The sequence below is a fragment of the Canis aureus genome, chromosome 14, assembly GCF_053574225.1.
Source record: "Canis aureus isolate CA01 chromosome 14, VMU_Caureus_v.1.0, whole genome shotgun sequence".
In the NCBI taxonomy this organism is placed as follows: Eukaryota; Metazoa; Chordata; class Mammalia; order Carnivora; family Canidae; genus Canis; species Canis aureus.
In genome coordinates, this window is record NC_135624.1 from 5,608,003 (window position 1) to 5,631,143 (window position 23,141).

General features: G+C 43.8%; 1 long non-coding RNA gene across 5 annotated transcripts in view; it reads left to right on the forward strand.

Annotated features, from left to right (window-relative positions):
* LOC144283094 (uncharacterized) overlaps positions 1 to 23,141 on the forward strand; it is a 107,677-nt gene that overhangs the window by 7,091 nt on the left and 77,445 nt on the right. For 4 of the 5 annotated variants that reach the window (XR_013351424.1, XR_013351425.1, XR_013351426.1 and 1 more), the window contains exons 3-5: positions 737 to 903; positions 6,322 to 6,469; positions 8,306 to 8,541. This is a non-coding gene — a long non-coding RNA (uncharacterized LOC144283094). The remainder of the gene's footprint in view (positions 1 to 736; positions 904 to 6,321; positions 6,470 to 8,305; positions 8,542 to 23,141) is intronic. The other variant, XR_013351423.1, reaches the window with a different exon arrangement.

Genomic DNA, 23,141 nt, shown 5'->3' on the forward strand with positions numbered 1-23,141 from the left:
AGAATTATTCATGTAGGTACCTGTCCAGTTGTCTCTGACTTGGAAACCTATAGTAGTAAGTCTGGATTTTAATCAGTTAGATTAAAATCTAACTTGTGACTTCAGATTTACCACGTGATACCATTTCCTTTCTCTAATAATTTTGGAACATTGTCCATTTCTTTTTATACGAAAACCTATTTTTAAAAGATAACATGAAGATGGCCTACCTGTCATTTAACTATTGCTAAGCTAATTTGCATTTCAAAACAAAAATTCTAGCTTCCCAAGAGGAAAAAGTAAGAAACTGGAGGCCACTGTCTCCAAGAACTCAAAAATGTTAGTTGTCTGCTTGCTCATGGACAAAGACACAAGGACCAAACAATACGCATAAGTATTATCCAAGGAAGCAAAATGAAGTCTTGAGTGGCAGAGTAATTGGTCTGGATGCATTCAAAGAGAAAAGCAAGAAAAAAATTGAACATTATAGAGTAGTTTCACTGTTAGTACTAATATTTATATTACTGTTCAATCCTTTTATCATCAGATAAATGAAATGTGTGATTATGTTAACTTTGTCAAGAATCCAACAGTTTTATTTAAAGTGATAATTGAATGTTTCATTGAATTGTAAAAAAGAGAAATATAATTTATTTGAAGAATTTTTAAAAATTGAAATGGACATATGGTAATGTGAGAACTAAGGTGGAAATACTAATAAAAACTAATAACATATAATAAATTATGTCTTTTCTAGCTCTGTTCAATGAAATGGCCAAGGAATAATACTACTCCACCACATGAGCCTCATGATATGCACTCCTAATGCCTACATTTTTGGGTCTAGTACTATTTTTCACTTGAAGGAAACGCAATATGCCTTAGAAAAATGGCTGATTCATGTCTGGGTCTGGGAAGATACAGGTAAGTCTTGGAATATTTTATTCCGACAGAAAGTAAAAATGCTTAAAAAAATAATGGTGTTGCATAGAAGAACACAGGGACACTCATGGGCTAAATTCTGTCACTCTGAGTATCAAAAGGAAAATGATGACTATGGTTACTTAAAATGTGTTAATTTGTGAAAAGCTGAGTTCATAATGATAGCGAAGATAACAAAAGTTGACAAATTGTACTAAAGAAGTTGAATATAATTGAATCTCATTACTCACTCTTATTGTGCTAGTATTTTTGACTCATTTACTGAATCAATGCAGAATATCAAATTCAGTAAATATTAACTATGTTAGTTTTATTTAATCGAAGTTTACATATACAAAAACAATTCTTAACTCTTACACAATAACTGCTAGTGCTATACTAGTGTAGACTGATGTTTTGTAATGACAAATTATATACCAGTCTGCCTTAGAAATCTAAAGCTGGGAGTTTTGATTGCACCTCTAAGTGCCATTCTAGTGAGTCATCTTGGGGAAATTAGCATTGGAATGTATTGGTATTATTGTACTCCTGAGTCTCTTTGTCTTGATCAGCTAAGTTTTAAGAGTTAGCTCATAGCCCTGATGGTATTTTTGCATAAGTGTATAGCAGTCTGTCTGATAGAACTTTCCATGATGTGGAAATGTTCTCTGTTTTGTCCACATGATAACCATTAGTCACGTGTAGCTAATGGCTACTGAGCACTTGAAATGTAGTTAGTGTGACCAAGGTACTGAATTTGAAATTTGATATTGTTTAAATTAAGTTTAAAGTTAAATAGCCATGTGACTTGTAACTACTGTACTGGAGAGCATAAGTCTAGATTTTAAATATTCTTGTGATTATATAGACTAACTTTAGGTTTACCCAGTGATGCAAACTTTCTCACCAATTCTGGAACATTGCCTGTTTTCTGTAAGATAAGTATCTATATGGAAAAAATGTAGGATTTTAATTTTTTGAATAAGTAATAATACATTCATGTTGGTTAAAACATTTAAAAATATAAAAAAGTGTACAGTAAGAATTCTCCCCCATTCTATTCCCCAGCTACCAGGGTCCCTTCACCATAGGCAAGTCAGTTTCTTATATATCCCAGAGATACTTTATATATACACAAATAATGATAGCACCCTTTTGTTGTATACAAAGCTTTTTTTCCTTTTAACATATTTTAGGGGTCACTCTGTATCGGTATATCAACAGTCTCCTTTATCCTTATGGCATAGTCTTAACAATGTATTTTAAAAGATCCCAGAAGGTGGCCTGTCTGCTATCTTGACAACTGATCAGATAGCTAGCAGTTAGAATGTGAAGAATCTTAATTTCATAAGACAGGTGAGGATAACAGCAGGTAGAACCTATGGCAGCCCCTACTCAGTGCACCCCACCCATATAGAGAAGGTCCAAATTTGAAAATGCATAGTCCTTCTTTTTAAATTTATATTTTGAGCCAAATCATGCTAAACTTTGTGAGATGACCAAAGATGTTATATTATGATAACATGGCCTATGATTTTTTTAAAAAGTAGTATGATTCCAATTTTAATAACATGTGAGTTTCTTTAGTGGCTTTCCAATGCACATAGAAAAAATCCAAACTTCACATCAAGGCCTGCCAAGCGTTGTGTGATCTGACTCCAGACTTCTTCATCACTAGGCTCCAACCACACAGGCGTCTGAATAGAGCTAGCCCTTTCCTGCCTCAGGGCCTTTGCATTCACACTTCTCTCAGTCTAACATGCTCTTTTCTGGGCTCTTTCTGTGGCTTTCTACTTCATTCTCCAACCTCAGCTTAAATGTCACTGTCTTCTTGATGTCTTTTCTCAAAAAGCCATCTATAGCAGTCTTTCACTCCCACCCCACATTACTTTCTTCATAGCACTTACTATAATCTATAGTTATTTTATTTGCATATTTAAATCTCTACCATTGGAATGTTAAGATCCCTGAGAACAGGAACTTGAACTCTCTTCATGGATGTATCTCCAGGGCCTAGAATAGTGTGTGGCATACTATTAGTATACAATTAATATCTGCTAAAACAAAATATGTTGAGTGAGCAAATACTGAATACACTTCAAACATAGTGTCCAGAACTTGAGAGCATTTGGACAAATGACATGTCTTTCAAATAGTCCCTTATAATTGAATAAACATGGTAAATTACTCTAAAAGAAATACTATTTTTGTATGTTTTTTATTCCATTAACATCTATCTGTAGTCCTATTTACTTCTTTTGTAAGTCAGAGATGTTTACTATGTTTGACTCACTAAAGCTACTTGCACTGCTATGATATGTCATCTATGAAGTGTTGCTACTTAGGCCATAATGGTATGTGCTCCTCATCTTACAATCTTTTCAAGTCACTACATCAACATGTATTGGTTATTATATCAACATTTATTAGTGTTACCTTGTCATTACTGAAAAATGTACCTCTGTACAATGCTTTAAAATATGTAAAAAGTTTTTTATTGATGTCACTTTATTTTTCTTAAAGATTTATTTATTTATTCATGAGAGACACAGAGAGAGAGGCAGAGACACAGGCAAAGGGAGAAGCAGGCTCCTTGCAGGGAGCCAATGCAGGACTCAATCCCGGATCCCAGGATAACCACTGGAGCCAAAGGCAGGTGCTCAACTGCTGAGTCAACCAGGCATCCCGATGTCACTTTATTTGATCTTTACAACTACCTCTACCCTGTAAGATATCCTATGGCCATTTTACTGGTGAGGTTACTGGAACTCAGTAAAGATTAAGTTTTGCTTAAAATAACACAACTGGTAAAACATAGAGCTAGTTAGTGAACTCAACTCTTCCAAGTTCGAATCCTTGGCTTTTTCAGCCACACCACAGCTACTCTAACACTATATTTGATAAAACTTGATAGTTTACAAAGTACTTCCACATAAACTCATTTAATCCTCTGTGGTTGACAAGGCTAGTAAAATTCCTTCCCTGAAGAACTTATATAGTCTCTTTAAGAAAATTATATGCCTGCAAAACTGAAGACATTGTTATGGAATAATATAAAGACATGGAAATTATTATGGAAATGCATACGGATGTCAAGGATATTGTAAATTGTATATAGGTGAGTGGTAACAGGATTTGGAGGGAAAGGAAGAAATCAGATTCATAGTGTGAGAAAACAAGAGGGGTTTGTGCCTCCCATACCGAGGCAATGAGCTATGTATGCAAAGATGTGCATGTAGACATGGTGCTGTGTGGGCAACGTGGAAAGCAAATTAGCTTGATGAAAATAAGAATAAGAAAAAAAATAAGAAACCGTGAAAGCTGAGGACGCTAAGAGGAGCAGTATTCCTAGTCGTTAAAAGGCGTTAGATGTCAAGGAGAACTTGGATTTTATTTGGCAGATATTAAGAAGCTGGCAAATGCTCGTACAAATAAAATATTAGAGGTGAAAACAAAGCTTGATGGCTCTTCTGGCAGCTCTGTGTAGAATGAATTGCAGCAGAGGAAACTGACCCAAGGCCCCACAGTGATCCTGGCGTGGGGTGACAGAGTCAGAGACTGCAGTGGTGACTGGGGAAATGGAAGAAAAGTGGACTTTGTGGAGAAAGGCTCATCAGGACTGAACGATGGATTAGAGAAGCGGAGAAGGAGAGGAAAGAGTGAGCGCCACTATGTGGTTTCCAGCCTGCTGAGCTGCGCTGATGGTGGTGCAATAAACACGTTATTTCTGAAGGGAAGCCTTTTGGCAGAGGCCAAGAGTAGGCAAGGGAGGATAAAGAATGGATGAGCTAACTTTGTGAAACGCAAAGTTGAAGGTGGTGCAAAGATGTTTAACTGAAGGTCTGTCGGCAACCCGAGAAACAAGTCTGGAAAGAAGGTGAGAAGTCAGGATTGTGTTGTGTCATTTTAGCTAACCTCTGGCCCTTTCCCAAACTGCACACTGGCTGCCTACTCATATAGCCTCAAGGGCTCTTTTCTTGGCAACTCACTATTGAGAAGAGTTCACATTTATAGATTGGAATATTTATTTGTGAACTTTCTCCATGGTATCAAAAGGAAAGGAAAGGACTTTAAAAATGAATTAAGACTTTTTACCCTGAGATGATTATTTAGAAGTTACTTTGGTTTTTAAAATTTAATATTCATTACTTTCAAATTCAAAATTTGGGCTTAAGCCTTTACATTAAACATATCCATTTATTATTCAATTTATAAAGCCAGTAAATTGATGTCTGCTTCACTTGGTTAAGCATTTTCAACTGCATTTATTAATTTAATAAGTTGAATATTTTTTCCAAACACATCAATTTTCAGATAGACAAAGCCTCCCAAATTCTTAGGTAATTCTCATAAAACTAATAAACACAAAGCGGTGAGTGGTAAGTCTTCTTAAAGTTCCAGTATAGTGTATAAACTTTAAAAGGATTTTTAACTTAAAATCAAAAGTCTTAATAATAAGTCAGTTACACACTTTAAATCAGCATTGCAAAGTTAATTTTCAGACACTTTATTAAACATTAAAAAGTATTTCTGTTAAATACTATTAAATATGAAGAGTATTTAAAACACGAAACATTAGGGGCATTTGAAATACCAAATATGTAGATTCTTTGAATACAAAAATATGGGAGGCCTGGGTGGCTCAGTGGTTGAGCATCTGCCTTTGGCTTGGGGCATCATCCGGGGTCCTGGGATTGAGTCCACATTGGGCTTCTGGCGGGGAGCTGCTTCTCCCTCTGCTGATGTCTCTGCCTCTCACCCTGTGTCTCTCACGGGTAGATAAATAAAATCTTAAAAAAAAAAAAAAGGCAAAACAAACAAAACACCATGAGGTTTGATTTCCTTCATTCTATCTCTATTTAATTCTAAATCTTCCCAGGACTGAGAGATATGTATTCACTAAGAAAACAATTATGTCATCCCAAGCAAATCTAGGAACACCTTCCCAAGAAATGTCTGGGTTTGCCTTCTTAGCTAGGGGGTTTCTGTATGATCAGAGTGTCTCTTGGCCTCTGGGTCTTCAATTCTTGCCTTTTCTCTAGTGGTGCTCAAAAGGCAGGGTTCGACTTTGTCTCTGGGATGGTAGCCAGCCAGATTTCCAGTTCTATGCTTTCTTCTTGCCACCTGCCTAAAAGCTGGTGCCGTCCCTCTCTCAAGATTCCTGTGTACTCAGGGAGCCTCTGGAGGCCCTAATCTCCTGCCTATAGGCCTGGACCAGGCCGGGTCTCCTTGATAGCCCACTGCAGTCCCGAACCTCTTTGATCCTTCATCATCCTGCAGTGGGAAGAAAAAAATACATAGTTAAGATTAAAAGCAGTCAACAAAACATCTTCTAGGAGAAAAAAAACAAAAATAAAACATCTCTAGCTAAAGAACTAGACCTAGCACAGCACTTTCTCAGGCCGCTTTGTTTGTCAAAAGGTAGTCCTGAGGGGATGGCAAGAATGAGTTGGGAGTCAAATGGCTTGGCGTGGCTGATGAAGAATAAACTTTTGAGTTCCAGAGAGCAGCCTGAGAGGGAAGAGGAGAAAAATCAGAGCAAATGGGGAGAGAGGAGCTGAGCTCAAGGGTAAGGACAAGGTGGGTGGGGGGACCCTGTGCGGAGGGGCCTGTGAAAACTTCCTGTTGTTGGGAATGGCTGGATCAGTGGAACAGGGAGATGGGATGTTCGCGGGAGTTCGTCCTGCAGTGTTCCCCTCTCTATCAGCACCATCCTGCTGTCCTTGGAAAATGAACCTGAGCTGTGGTTTAGGTCCTACCTGAGGCGGGAGAGACTGAGGGAGGGAAGAGTCGGGCGCCAGGCACAACTGCCCAGGAATTGAGCCGCTCCAAGCGAGTGAGGTGTTGACTGGAACCAGGGGAGGCAACAGGTTCAAGGGAGACCCGGGCATCAGGGCCAGTCGGAGTGGGAGCCAAGTGGAGGGAGGGCGAGACCTTCACAGGGGGGACGAGGTCAGACAGTTGGGGCGGCGCTGGGCAGGAGGGAGTGAAGGGGGTGGAGAGCGAGGGGCGGTCACGTTGAGAATGAGATGCTGGAGCTTCCTTCAGGGTGAGTCCACAGCCGGGGCTGGAGGTGGCGGTGGAGGTGGCGGTGGCGGTGGAGGTGGAGGTGGAGGTGGCGGTGGAGGTGGAGGTGGAGGTGGCGGTGGAGGTGGCGGTGGAGGTGGAGGTGGCGGTGGAGGTGGCGGTGGAGGTGGCGGTGGAGGTGGCGGTGGAGGTGGAGGTGGAGGTGGAGGTGGAGGTGGCGGTGGAGGTGGCGGTGGAGGTGGAGGTGGAGGTGGAGGTGGAGGTGGCGGTGGAGGTGGAGGTGGAGGTGGCGGTGGAGGTGGCGGTGGAGGTGGCGGTGGAGGTGGAGGTGGAGGTGGCGGTGGAGGTGGAGGTGGAGGTGGCGGTGGAGGTGGCGGTGGAGGTGGAGGTGGAGGTGGCGGTGGAGGTGGCGGTGGAGGTGGAGGTGGAGGTGGCGGTGGAGGTGGCGGTGGAGGTGGAGGTGGAGGTGGCGGTGGAGGTGGCGGTGGAGGTGGAGGTGGAGGTGGCGGTGGAGGTGGAGGTGGAGGTGGCGGTGGAGGTGGAGGTGGCGGTGGAGGTGGAGGTGGAGGTGGCGGTGGAGGTGGAGGTGGCGGTGGAGGTGGCGGTGGAGGTGGCGGTGGCGGTGGAGGTGGAGGTGGCGGTGGAGGTGGCGGTGGAGGTGGCGGTGGAGGTGGCGGTGGAGGTGGAGGTGGAGGTGGCGGTGGAGGTGGAGGTGGAGGTGGCGGTGGAGGTGGCGGTGGAGGTGGCGGTGGAGGTGGAGGTGGAGGTGGCGGTGGAGGTGGCGGTGGAGGTGGCGGTGGAGGTGGCGGTGGCGGTGGAGGTGGAGGTGGAGGTGGCGGTGGAGGTGGCGGTGGAGGTGGCGGTGGAGGTGGCGGTGGAGGTGGAGGTGGAGGTGGCGGTGGAGGTGGAGGTGGAGGTGGCGGTGGAGGTGGCGGTGGAGGTGGAGGTGGAGGTGGCGGTGGAGGTGGAGGTGGCGGTGGAGGTGGCGGTGGAGGTGGCGGTGGAGGTGGCGGTGGAGGTGGCGGTGGCGGTGGAGGTGGAGGTGGAGGTGGAGGTGGAGGTGGAGGTGGCGGTGGAGGTGGAGGTGGCGGTGGAGGTGGCGGTGGAGGTGGCGGTGGAGGTGGCGGTGGAGGTGGAGGTGGCGGTGGCGGTGGCGGTGGAGGTGGAGGTGGCGGTGGAGGTGGAGGTGGCGGTGGCGGTGGCGGTGGAGGTGGCGGTGGAGGTGGAGGTGGCGGTGGCGGTGGAGGTGGAGGTGGCGGTGGAGGTGGAGGTGGCGGTGGAGGTGGCGGTGGCGGTGGCGGTGGCGGCGGTGGCCGAGGGCGGTGTGAGCGCTTCTGACGGCCTGAGCCTCCAGGGGAAAGAGCAGACTGTCCCACAGGACTTCGCTCGGCAGAAGAGCGGGTCGGGAGGGAGAAGGAGCCTCCGGGGAGAACGGAGGGAATCGCTTGAAGGAGAGGAGACCTTGGCCATTGCTAAACCGCGGAGACCTGGGAATAAGTGAAAGGGTCCTGGCGCGCCTGATCCAGCGTCTGCAGTTCAGTTCGGCCCACGGCCGCGCAGCAAGCACCTTGGTGGGCTGGACCCGCAGCACACGGACCGCCGAGGCTGTCCCGGGTATAAAGCTACTTCCTAGAGTTTGGGAATCCACCCGGAACCGAGCAGATGGGGTGGGGAGTGGCTGCAGGCGAGAGGGCCGCAGGCCCCTATTCTCAAATTCTGAGGGCTTGTCCCGCCCCTTGAATTTGATTTAGCAGGTCAGGGCCGGGCCTGAGAACCCCATTTCTGAGGAGCTCCAGGAGCTGTTGCTGCTGCTGGCTCCGGGACTGCAGTGAGAAGTGCCTGAGGCGATGCTGTGGGGCTGGGAGTGTGAGACCACGGGAGAGCCCCGGCTCCCTCCGCCTTCCTGCTCTATGAGTCTCCAGGTCTGACCATGGGGCTTCCGCAGTTGCTCTCTGGTCTTCTCACCACAACCTTAACCACCCCTTGCAGCTTCTGACTCTTAAGGCAGGGTCTGAAAGGCTGCTGCTTCTGAAGGGGGTAGAGGAGGGGAGCCCTCTTCCACCTGTTCCCAGTCTCCCTGTCCCCTCAGCCTGCCTCCTGTGCCAGGCCCTGGGTCCCTGCTTCTCATAATAACAGAAAAAGGTTCCTAGTTTCTACTTGGCTGCTACAGAGAGGCCTCCCTCGAGTACCTGGAGATAGGGTCGAGTTCTGAAACTCTGAAATCCACCCTTAAAGGATCAACTCGGAAGCTGAAAGGATGGCCTTTGCTAACAGGCCTCTTCAGTAACTTCATTAAAAGATTAATGAGAGAGAGAACACCCAGACCTGGAGGCAGTGGGGTTTGGTCAGTCAGAAAAGTCAAAAGGGATTTACAGGAGCTAGCTGGGACAGAGAGTATCCCGGCTTTGGCCAGGGACACATTAAGGAACAGACTTCTAAAAGTATGGTTTCATTGGCAAGCCCATTCCTGATGTGGCGATAGAGGCCTCACGTTTTTTTAGCCCAATTTTATAAGTTGCTTGATTCATCTACCTGTCGTTGTTCTGACTCTCATTTACCTCCTGGGGTAGTCTCTGCAGGGAAAGAAGACACTGGGTCTCTCACACTCTGGGAAAACAGTCCTTATGAAAGTTCTAGTTCTTACTGTAGGTAATCTGTGGATATTTTGACATTATACATTTTTCAGGAAGTCCATTTGAGTCAGCTGCTAAGAGATGGCTCTGTTCTCAATATGCTGATGAAATCAGGTTTCTGAATCTGCCTTGTTGAATACTCCTACCAGAGCCCAGACTGGGACATTCACTCAGGAGACTGCCTAGTCTTCCCTCCTATTTCCCAGGGCATGTGGTAACAGAGTATGATGATAGGGAGCTGCAACCCACCTGAGGGTCTAGAGGAGGGTACTGGGAGATGATAACATATGAGTTATATCTTAAAAGGCTGAGTAAAGGTTTGTAGATAAACAGAGATGGGCAAAGCATTCCCAGTGTGATCCAGGGAACAGAGAAGAGATTAGCGATGGTGAGTTGTGGGAATAACAAACTTAAGTTGAAGAATGGGTGGAGAAATAGGTAGGGGTTAAATCAAGGACAGTCTTGAATCTCACAGGTAAAAAAAAAAGGGGAGGGGTCATTTGAGTTCTTTAAGCAAGAGAATGACAGGGCAAATTTGATTTTACCACTCCAGCTCTAGGGTTCAGTATGATTTCAGGAAGGAGTGAATCCAGAGGCTGTTAGGAGGTTATAGTCCAAAAGAAAAGATAGCTATAAATTATTATAGTGCAGAAGAAACATTTCAGAAGCAAATACCAGCAGGATTTCATGTTTGGACACATAGTATCAAAGGAAGCTTCGATTAGGGAGATAGAAGGTGAGGAGGGACACCCAGATTCTGGTTTGGGTGTCCAAGTAGATGGCAGTGCCATGAATTCACATATGAAACTGAGGGGAAAGCATCCCGGGGTTTGTTTTATAGACTCTAAGGGATATGGAATTAAGTAGAATGAAAGTAATAGTTTTGAAAGTGCTGATTTTGAGGTATGTGTGAGATTTCCCAGTGGAGATGTTCAGCATTTGGTTTTATATAGTTTCTAGGTTCTCAAGAGGAAAAGTCAGTGCTAGACTTAAAGATTTGTAAGTTCTCCACATAGATGTGGTAAAGTCTGAGACTGAATGAGCTTGCCCAGGCAAGACAGAGGACAGTGGTCCAAGGAAAAATTTCTAGGCAGCAACTTTTAGTGGGTAGGTAGGCAAAACCCATGAGGTGGACCTAAAGTCCCACCATCAGAAAAGAGAAGCGGAATGGAAGGGCTTCAAGAGCCAAGGGAGCAGTTTCAAGGAGGGGGGCAACTCCCAAGACTTGAAAATATCCATTGGATTCTGCACAAAGGTAGTCTTCGGCAGCCCTGGGAATGATGGTCCATGGGGTGTGGCAGGAGTGAATAAATGGGGAAGAAGAGAAGGCAGAGTCTGGATCATTCTTTCACATGGCTTGCAGAGCTTCTCCATCCTGAGATGCTGGTGTAGACCACAGTCATTTCAGGGGGCCACTTTTTCTTTCTGCCTCCCCTCTTGCCTGGGAGTCACATGATTGAAAGCAAAAACCCTAAAGTAGACAGGCGAACCCCCAAAACTGATATGGGTAGAGGATTCAGGGGTGTTCCTTTCCCCAATGTCACTCCACTTGCCCTACTGCTAACCCTTTGCATCTTTTTGCTTCCCTCCACTTGTGGATGATAGATTCCAGTCTCTCATTTCAGCAGAGATCCCTTCCCATGGCGGAAGCAACAACCCAGGGGGCGCCACAGAAATGATGATAGCTTTCATTGATGCAACCTAGCTGGGGAACAGGAGTGAGACCATGTGTCAACCCTCTGAATCTGTGTGCTTTCCTGAGCCCCTTCCCCTTTAGTTAGTGGCCCTGTTCTGATTTCCTCATACTTGGTCTAGCCCCCCAATATTATTAAATATGAGATTCCTCAATACTCCCAGGGACCCAGGCTTGTTCCTGCTGCACCCCCACTGGACAATGGGGGGCTTTCTGGAAGACAGACTGAGGATGTGACTTCAGACTTCTCTCAAGTACAGTCCTTTGACTTCAGAGTGAAGGGAAGCCCCAAGATGTCCCTCCCTCCTCGATCAAATTTGAACTCAATTAAAATATGTCCAATTCTTCTAAAGGAAGGCTTGTCTTTCATCCAGAATCTCCCTGGGCTCTTAAAAGCAGGGAAGAATGAATAAGAAGTGGGCCCCTTCCCTTCATAGCTCCCCACCCTGCACCAGGTCTCAGCCGGGATCCAGAGTCTTCACCATTTACCACCACCCCAGAAGGAAAAGGGGGTTCTACTTAGCCTCTAGCCTTGAGCAGATTCTGCAAGTTCTGTCCCAGCCCACAGGGTGTGATCTCTTACTCAGGCTCTTTAAGCTTGTTAGAAGAGAAGGCAAAAGAGCAGGAGGTGGTAGAGAACACTAGATTTACTGGTGGACCTTTTGTTTGTTGTATGAAAGATTTGAACAAACCTGAAAGCAAAGGGCCAATGGACTAGAGAGACTCAAGACACAGGGGAGAAAAAGTTAATGACAGAAGTAGGTCCTGGAGGAGAGAAGGGATGGGATCACTCACAGAGGGGCTGGCTCCAAACAGGAAGAGTTGACTCATTCTTGGAGAAACCAGCAATGCTGATGTAACAGAGAATCTGATGGGCCCAAGCACATCTGAATTTTAAATGGATCCTCAGTTCTTTAAGAAACTAGGGAATGCCTCCATGGTGAGAGCCACTCATACATACTACATTTAACCCTTACAACAACCCTATGAGGTAGATATTGTTCTGATTTTACATTGGAGGAAGGAGCCTCAGAGAAGTTAAGCAACATGTCCTAGGACACACAGTTTACAAGCAGACCTGGGCTCTGAATCCAGGCCTGTTTTAGCACATGCTCTTTATATGAATGACCTTATGTTGCCCCCTGGTGCCTTAGAGAAAAGTAGAAGGAGTTGTGTCTATTGGAGAAAGCCCATGTGGGTGGTATTAGGGTACAGTGAATTTTAAAATTTCTGAAATCACCAGGGGGTGTTATCTGAGTAGGTATAAGCTTGTTCTGGAATCTAAATCTAGTTCTGGATCCTGTTCTGGATTCTAATTTGTCTAGAAATTTGTCCAACTGCAGCAAATAGCATAGGCCCACGTAGGGCCTCAAAGAGTCAGGGAAGAGCCTGGTTAGAATTTGAATTAAAAATCCACAGAGGTACCTGGGTGGCTCAGTTGGCTAAGTGTCTGCCTTCTGCTCAGGTCATGATCCTGGGGTCCTGGGATAAAGCCCTGCATCGGGCTCCCTGCTCAGCAAAGAGTCTGCTTTTCTCTGTCTTTCTCCCCTTCTCCACTGCTTGTGCTCTCTCACTTTCTCTCAAATAAATAAACTCTTTTTGTAAAAGTTGGCAAACAATATCCAGATTTTGTACCTTACATTCATTACAGAGAGTCTTTGTGGTGGTCAAAAATATGGGAAGGGTAAAGAAAATATTTGCAGTCCTGGAAGTTCTTTTTATTTTATTTTATTTTATTTTATTTTATTTTATTTTATTTTATTTTATTTTATTTATTCATGAGAGACAGAGAGAAAGAGAGAGGCAGAGACACAAGCAAGCTCCACGCAGGAAGCTTGACATGGGACTCGATCCCAGGACTCCAGGATCACGCCCTGGGCCGAAGGCAGGCACTAAACCACTGAGCCACCGAGGGATCCCCTATAGTCCTGGAGATTCTTAACCAGTAACCATAACTAAATCCCACGAATTAAATGATCATCTCTCAAACTGGTAATAGTGGCTGCATCTAGAAAAAAGGACCTAGGGGATCATCCAGGGGATATTGGTTTATGTACATATTGCATCAAATACATTTAACATTGTATGTCTACATGATGGCAGACTTAGTTATTAAATGCAAAGTTCTCAGGTAACACCACCAAAAGGCAAGACTTTCATCTGCCACAGTTCTCCTTACACACAGTTTCTAGAAGAGCAGTCAGACACCAACAACCTTAAGTGCAACGATCTTGGCGCTGCCGTTCAGAGATGCCCACCTCAGCATTGCTCTGTGGAACAGCAAGGAAAGATGCTCCAGGGAAGAAATCCCAGTTTTCTTTTGGAACCATGAATGTTCCAGGACTGAATGTGGGAAAGGAAAGCAGGTTTATGGGCTCACATGGCTGTTACATAGGCTTGCTGCTGAAGTTAGACCAGAGATCAAGAGATCAAAGGGTCAATGATGCGAATGCAGGAATTTAGTGATAAGTAAAAGAGAGAGTAAGGACACTCCAGGGAAAGGTTTTAAAGAAAGTGTCTGGAAATATTGGAAAAGATAGCTAAAAGGGTATGTTGGAGCCACTTTGTGGGAATTATGTACCTCCTCATATATTCTACCTTTTCCACAAAGCCACTTAGAATTGTCCCAGAAGAAAGAATTTTGCTTTCCTTTGCCTTGATGAGCCTAGACTTGGAATTCCATTAGCTACCCCTCCCCACCTATTAATTTATTCTAAAATATTGCACACCTCCTGTGTGTTGAGCTTTGTTCTAGGTTCTTAGGAATATAGGGGTGAATAAGAAGGATAAGACCATTCTTTGCTTTCTGATGCAAGCAGTTAGAAAATAGAAAATATTAGGTATTACAGAAGATGAAATCAAAACCAGAGTGTTGAGTTAGAATATGCAGACTACTTTAGATTAGGGTGGTTAGCAAAGGCCTCTCTGAGGAGGTATGTTTAAGCAGAGACCTAATTGAGGAGAAGGAAACAGCATTTGAAGGTCTGTGGGATGAGCATTCTAAGGCAAAGGGAACAGCAAATGCAAGCTCTTCCTAAGCTAAGAAACAAGGACAATAGCTTGAGTGAAGTGAGCAAGGGGAGGGAGGCATGGAGGGAAGAGGCTGGAGAGATGGGCTCTGACGAGGGTGAGGAGCATGATTTTACTGTAAGGGCAATAGAGAGCCTCTGAAGGTTCTAGACAGAAGACAGACATGATGCTATTTATGGGTCAATAATTCTCTGGTTATGATGTGGAGAAGAGATTATAGAGGGCAGAGAATGAAATCAGAGACATCAAGAGGTTATTGCAGTATAATTCAGGGGCTAGGCTTGAGTTAGGTGGAGCTAGAGGTAGAAGGGGAGAAATGGTGAGATTCAGGATATGTTTTGGAGACACAGTTAACACAGCTTGCTGATAAATTAGGCACAAGATGTAAAAGAGAAAGGAATCAGGGATCATTTTGAGGTTTAGAACTGGGCAACACGAAATTTCTTTATTTGCTGCTATTATATACCGTAAGAAAACTTAAAAATTTATTTTTTTATTTTTTAAAATATTTATTTATTTATTTATTTATGAATGAGAGAGAGAGAGAGAGAGAGAGAGAGGCAGAGACACAGGTAGAGGGAGAAGCAGGCTCCATGCCGGGAGCCCGACATGGGACTCAATCCCGGGACTCCAGGATTGCGACCTGGGCCAAAGACAGGCCCTAAACCACTGAGCCACCCAGGGATCCCCGAAAACTTAAAAATTTAAATTATAAAAGCAATATGTATTCATGTACAACACCTAGAATACAAAAAGTAAAATTGAGAAATATAAAATATTTGTGACCCCATAATTCACAATTACTACTAATTTTTTGGTACATTCATTTATTTCTAATCTTTTTATTTTGGAGGAAAACATTTTCCCATGTAATAAAATAATACATATTAATTAGGAAAAATACAGAAAAAATACACATGAAAATTAAAATCACCCAAGTATAACCAGAATTAATATTTTTGTGAATGATAGATACATATGTAGTCAACTTACTTTGAACACTCTTAATATATTGGTTTGTTTTGGGGTTTCTTAAAATTTTTATTTGCTATGAACTTTATCTTGTTATCACCACAATTATTTTTAAAATATTATTTTATTGGTGTGTAGGCACTTATTCTTGATCTCTATGATATAGTCACATGAGCCACACTTTGCTAAAGGTCCCCAGGTTGCTGAATTTTAGGAAGTTTGCCTTCACATTAACCTTCTTCCCCTCCCACTCCTCTTTAGAAATAATTGACTTGAATCTTATACTTGCCCAGAGAAACCTAAGCATTATATGGGGTCTTCTCATCCAAGCCCCCCTGGGTCACCACTCTACCATCACCACCACCCATCCACCCCCATGAAGGAGCAGGGGCCAGCCTGGCACAGCCCTTGGTGGTGACCTGCCTGACATCATTATTTGCAATGCAAAAGAAGACATATGTGGATATGTTGCAGATGAATCGTTGCATGAGCTCTCAAGTATAACCTTTTTTCCAGGAATGAGTTCCATCCAAGTGATGAGTTTTAAAGCACATGCCCTCCCAATATTCCTGGAACCATCTGCTAACAGCACAGGCAGGGTCTTGGCCACTCACCATGGAAAGCCACTTGGAAGACCCCACCTCATAGGCCAGGCCCCTCCTGGAAAGGGACGTGGGGGTTTTCCTCCAGTCTCCAGCGTGGTTCTGAAGTGCCCTCCCATCAACCCCACTCCTGACCTCATCTTCCTCCATCAGTCTCCCCACCTTCAAACAGACATGAGATAAGGCTGATTGATATTACTTGCTCATTTCAGGGAGGTAGATAAGAAAGCCCAGCGCTACCTGGAGAGAGATACTTGGTGCCTGCTTCATGATTAATCGACTGATTGATTGATGAAAGATACGTTCTTTTCATTTACATCATTATAATTACGTTCTTACCATAGGTGAAGAGTGCTGTGGTTGTTAGCCAGAAGAGAATTTGATTTATTTTTAAACTACAGATGAATCTGAGTTTTTATAATCATCAGAGCCTGAGCAACTGCCACAGCAAACATGCTTCAGCTGCATGAGTCTGAACTGCTGCAGAGTAGAAAGCTGACGGATAATAATACTTTATATTTGCACCATATGATATGTTGCCATGCACTCTCTCTCCCAAATTATCACATTTGCTCATGACAACAACTTGTTGAGACAGGCAGAGATGATATTTTTATTTCCAATTTATGGGCTTAATTCATCAAACATTTATTGATCCCTTTTTATATACCGGGTCCAATGCAGGGCACTGATGCTATTGAGGGAAGGATTATATAGTTTCTACCCTCAAATTGCTCACAGTCTAGTGGGAGCCACAGAGATAGCAGCTAACTAAAGTATGATGTGGGGAGGAGTGTGCAAATGGCATGAAGCAAAATGTTATTGGCACCCAGAGGGAAGAGTAGGGAGGGCAAGGAGAAATAAATGTCACTTAGTACCACTAAGGGCCAGGTCCTGGGCTAGGGTTTTGATAGTCAGGTGTAGTCCATAGACTACTCACACTTAGGTTACCTGGGAGTTTGGTAGAAATTGAGAATCTCAGGCCCCACCTTAGACCCACCGGTTCAGAATCTGCATTTTCACAAGACATTTGAGACATCTCTATGCCCATTAAAGGTTGAGGTGGGGCCTGAGATTCTGTAGGCTAGGTGATTTACAGATTTTATTTCATTCACCACCTAGCAAAATAGATATTATTAGCTCCATATTATAGATAGGAGATGGAGTGACATAATTCTGTCCATGTTGCACCGCTATGTCATGGAGCTGGAATTTGAACTCAGGCCTCAAGGACTCCAGGCTGCATTCACTACTCTGTACTGTTTGTTACTCTCTAGGAGTCTCAGAGAGGCTCCACAGAGGAGGTGATGTCTGTGCTAAACTTAGGAGGACCTCTTCAGGAGGAGGGAGGCATTCCAGTCAAAATACCACTTGAACGAATGCTTGGTATAATGCCAGAACAGGACCTGTTGCCAAGTAAGGTGAGCAAAGATGATTGGAATCAAATTCTAAAGGGCCTTGAATGCTACCCTAAGGAACCTGAATGCATCCTGTGAGCAGATTTGGCGGCCTGCTGTGAATTGTGATTATGGGCAGGTTGCCTGTGTCAGGAGCACAGCTCTACCACTTGCCAGCAGGTTGCAGGCTGAGTTCTCTGGAAGCAGACACCTAGACAGAATCTGGAACACAAGATGGAATCAATGTCTATGAGGGGAAGAGGGAAGAAGCAGAGCTGGCCAGAGGAAGAAGTCAAAATCTCAGGGAAGCTCTGAGTGAGGATGGCCTCTCCCAGCTGTCCTGTTTTGGGCTGAAAAGGGCAGGCCTTTATCCCACCTTGCCTGGCCACCAGCTGCCCAGGCAGGACATGACCTTGGATGATGTGGGGTCTCTGCAGCTGGGCCGACCTCGAGAGAGGAAGCTGTCTGTTGATGGTGGAGTGGCAAGTCCTTGTCTCTGTCTGCCACAGGCAGTTCCCTTATTTCTGCATTTCTGTTCCTTTGCTGGCAAAATGGAAATATTAGTTGTAGACCCCTTATGGGGTAACTGGGGGATTATATGCCTGGCATATAACTCAGGATGCTAGTTATTATTATCTGCCCTGATGAGATATTCGCTGTATGCTTTCTCCTTTGGGAGGACTCAGATTTTTAAAATCTGAGGAATATAAGAGGGTCAATTCCCAGCTTGCCACTGAGAATTCTTACTTTTTCCCCCAGTGTTCCAGGTCTTATCATTTCTCAGGACATCCTGGTTGAGTTAAGTTGTGTGAGGCAAAAGGAAAGATTTGGGTAATTTAAAGCAGGGGAGCACCATGTCAGACTTGAAGTTTGAAAAGATCTTGTGAGTTGAATCATGGAGGATGGACTAGAGGGTATATTACCTGGGTATACACTATGTTTCTGTGACATAGAACTCAAAATAAGACAAACAAGAGAGTTTCTGAAAGTGAGTGGTCCATGTGAAAAAGTGAGTGGTCAAGGGCCACAGAGGTGGCACTACTCTATGAGGCCACTCAGGAATCCAGGTTCCTTTTAATCTTATTAACCTTTTAATCCCTTAGGACAGTGGTTCTCAAAGTGCAGTCCTTGTACCAGCAGTATCAGTATCACAGGGGAATTCACTAAAAATGAATGTGGATGGGGTCCAGCAAGCTGTGTTTTAATAAGCACAGTGGGTGATTCTGATGAGCACTCAAGCTTGAGAAACACTCACCTAGGATTGTGGCCCTATCAACCAGGTCAAACCTGTGCGACCAGCCTACAGGAAGGTGGAAAGAAAGCCAGAAGAGGGCAAACCATTCCCTTTTCAAAGAAAATGCCTGGGAGCTTAACGCATCACTTTTGCTGACCTCCTATTGGCTAGAACATAGTCATGACCACATGGCTTACCCAGCTGTAGGGAACCTTGGGAAATGTAGTCACTAACTGGGCAGTTTATATCCAGTGAAAACTGGGAGGTTCTCTACCAAAGAAAAATCAAGGAATGGATTCTGGTGGAGAATTGATAGCCTTTGTCACTATCGCATTAGGACAGGCAAAAAAAGTGAGGGTAGGACTAAAGCAGTGGGTATATTTGCGAGAGAAAGGAATGTAGGATTCTCTTTTGATGACTGTTTTGATCTTATGGTGAGAGAGGAGGGAGAAGCAGATAGCTCCTAGGTTTCTCTGTAAGTAGACACCATTAATGTGATGTTAATGGGACAGAGATTCTAGGGGAAGCGAAAGGAGAGGATAATACAGCCTTGTACTAAACATAATGAATTTGAGATGACTGGAGACTATCCAGGTACATATACAACTCTGTAGGCAGTTGGAAATACTTGTCCAAGGACCCTGGGAAAGATTGGTGCTGGAGGCAGAGAGTTGGCAAGTTCCATGGTAGTCAGAGCTTGGATGTAAGAGGACTGCCCCAAGTGCAACATGAAAAGAGGGATTGGTGCTGGGGAACGGTGGCACTCAAGAGGCAATCCCTGAAAGAAACATGAATAAAGAGTGGTCAGAGTGATAGGAGGGCCAGAGATCAGGAGATTAGAGAGGTCAAGGAAGAAAGAAGGAGCTGTAGGGCCAAGGCAGGTGCTAGTGCTAAATGCTGCAGCAGTAACACATAGGACCAATGCTTGGAAGTGATCTTCAGTGACAACTCAGAAAACAGAGACTCAGCTTAAGGGATATGCCAGGGTTCCATAGCTGGTGGCAGAGCCAGGACTAGCCGTGTGTTCTGGTTCTTCCTATTAGGAGGGACCCCAGCCAGCCACTGTTGCCTCAGCATTCTTCCTGACACCGGGCTGGGCTCTAAAACTTGTTCTCTGGATTGTGACCCTCTGTTCATTTGTAGGACTGGTTTCCAAATTTATCAAGGTTCTTTCTGCCTCCTGTTTGCTTGAGCTGACCCACCCTGAGTCAATACACCAGGTTGGTTTATGGGCTTTTTTTTTCTTCTCAAGCATTCCACTGTCATGGCGCCTTTTGTCCTTGTGGCGTATCTTGTCCTGCATCTCAGCTTCAGAGCAATGTAAAATAGTTGTCACGCCCTTCTACCTACCATGTTCTGTCACCCCCTGCTAGAAAGATGAGCCTGATGACTAGAAAGCCTGACTCAAGTGCAAATCCATGGCACTGCTGATCCTACCTGCCACAGATTTTTAAAGTGCAGGCAGCTTGCTTTGCTAAAGGCATCGGACACCTGGGTCAAGGACAAAGCCCACCAATGTGACTTTGTGCTCTAGGCTGCCTGTTGGTCCTGAGGTTGCTCTTGGGGTTGGCACCATACAAAGTTGTTCATCTCCGAAGTGCTCAATTTGATTTTTATTATTTTATATTCCTAAATTTTTGACAATTGTGCATCAAGGGGCTTTCAAGTTAGCTGAATTCTATGGCAGCTTCCAGCATCCTGCTCCTGGCGAACATTTTTGCCTGTTGAAAGGATCCTGCAGCTACAGGCAGACTCTGACCATCTACCAAGAGGCTCACTGTCAATCCTGAGCTATGTGATGACTGTAAAGTGACCTGAGTTTTTATATATCTTGTGAGACCTCTATGGGAACACAGTCATAACGATACAGCAGTTCCCATCTTGAGTACTGTTGATAGTACTGTTGACTGATTTTATTTCCTATTAATATGAACTAGACTCTTGATGACCCAAAACAAACATATTCACATGTTCCTTGTTTCATGTAAAAGCAAAACTTCAAAACGTAGATCAAATAAACCAAGATCTGTTATGCTTCTGTGCACTCTTGTAACGGGTGAAACAGACAGGACTCTGTCAACTTTGACATGTTGGATGACCTTGAGAATTCAGTGATTTCCTATGTCCTAGAACAAAGGTTAGCGGTTGTCAACAGAAACAAGGCATATATACCACTGCTAAATACTACTGCTAGTTCTAAAATATATATTGAATTGGCTCACACTTCAGTTTTTGCTGCTACCACCAAAGTCCAAGCCATCATGACACTATCACTGACATGGACTATTAACTAGTCTCTTTGCTTTCATTCTAACCCCCTCCACCCATTTTCTACACTAAAGCTGGAGTTGTCTCATAAGTGAATTGGACCATGTCATTCATCTGCTTAAAACTTATCTGTATTTCTTCTCATCTCAGAGAAAAATCCAAGCTCATCACCATGGACTATGAGGCCATATGTGATCTGGCCACTGTCTGACTGTCCCATCTCATGTTATACTGCTCTCCTCTCCCTTATAATAATCTGTCTACACTAGCTTTCTTCCACCTTATAATGATCTATCCATACTGACTTTTCTGTTTCTTGAACACAGGGCCACCATGTGCAGACATGCAGGTTGTGCACTGTGTAACTCCAGAAGGGGCATTCAGTAGGCTGCAGGGTGAATGACGCCCCTGGAAATATACAGCATGGCAGTCCAGCTTATACATGCTGTGCTCTTCCCCACTGCAAGGTCTTGGTATTTGCTGGTGCTGCTTGGCAATCCATCTGCATGACTGGCTCTTTCTTGTCATCCACTGAACAAATATTCCACAGAGCACTACTTATAGCAAGCAGAACTGGCTACATAATTTGCAGAACCCAGTGCAAAATGAAAATAAGCTCAGTCTCAGCTTAAATGTCACTTTTCCAGAGGGGTCCTTCCTACCCAGCTAAGCCAAAGGAACCTTGATCAGTGTGTGAAGGCAAGCTAAGGACTCCCTCTCCTTTCCAGGTTAAAACATAGCAGTTTAAATTGCAGTTGAAACAAGGATCCTTGGTTCCACTTGCACTGTGATTTTAGGCTGAACATTCAATCAACATAATAGGTTTTGTATTTCTCTTTAATGAGGTTTTGGGCAGGTTCTCATATTTCTATAAATTGGCCTTCAAGGCAATGACAGGCCTCATAAGCCAGGGAGAACTTCGGTATACAAAGATCAAAAAGGCCCCATTACAACATTGTAAATTGAAAAATGATACTACGGTTGGATTTTTTCTAATAAAAAACAACAATGCACATTTTATGGAGATAAAAATTTCATATATAGTAATGAATTCAATTGTATTTCAAAGTTTAGTAGAAATTACACAGTTACCAACTGGCTAGCACATATTTTCCTCTGCCTTTGGAAGTTCAAGTTTTTGCTTTTATGAATTAAAATAAAATTATTTAAGTATAATTTTATCCTTGAAAAGTCAACATTTTGTTGCTTGTAACACTGTGAACTCACGTATTTAAAATACAGTTAGTTCAATATATATTTATTGCCTTCATTCTCTAAGACATTTATTCATGTTGGATGACAAATTTCCAAGTATGATATTTGACTCAGAAAAAAAGGATGCAGAGAATAGCTTCTTTAAATATGAGATCTTCTCACCTTGTTTTTTTTTCTTCTTCTCACCTTGTTATGAGTTTCTCTCCTACTCCCAGGAATTCAATACACTCTGCCTGAATAACAGAAGAAGTAAAAACTTTAAGGATCTGTGACAGCAAGATAAGGCAAGCACATGTAATTTTCAGAGAGCCTACCATTCCCACCATCATCCTCTGACGAAGCAACACCATATGGGGCCTCAGATACGGTTTTCTGAAGTGAATTAGCCTTGGGTTACTGCCAGAAGCAAACTAGTAAAAATGCGATTCCTAAAAGCACTCGTAACCAAGGGAGAAACAGTTTCTGCCCCAAATTTTTGCTAATTTTGTAAAAGCAGACATTTAAAAAAGAGAGAGAGAGAGAGAGAGAGAGAGAGAAAAGAAACAGCCCTAAGAATGAAAGGAGTTTATACTTGTGTGATGTAAAGAATGAAAGAAAAAGCTAAACCTGCATACGGTGCCTCACTCAAGACATCTTGTCTTAAGCTATTATGAAGGAGGCCAACCCCGACTTCCTGCCTTTTTGCCCCACTTGCTTCCCAAAGGGTATCCGATAAACTCATCTATACTAAAGTATAAATGACTAATAATGATTCATGGATTACCTTCTATAGGAGTATTTGCTTTAAATAGGGAAATAGATCTTTTCCAAATAGCTGAAAGTTGAAAGTTTTTGTGGTAGAATTTCCTCAGAGCCTAGCAGTCAATCACAAACTAGTCAGTCTTGAGAGAGGTATCTGTTTGCTAGTCCTTCTCATCACTCAGTTGTAAAGACAAGACAGAGAGCTCCCCCAAATCTCTCACCCAGTTACTCCTAATATCAACATTTTATATTATTATGGTACTTTGTCGAAACCAAGAAACTAACATAGGTCCATTACTATTTTTTGGCACTCTGGACTTTAATAGGGCTTCACCAGCTTTTCCATGTTTCTGTTTGATCCCACTGTCTTTTACACCCAGTCTCAATCAAGCTCTCATGCTCAGAATTCCACAAAAACAGCTCCCATCA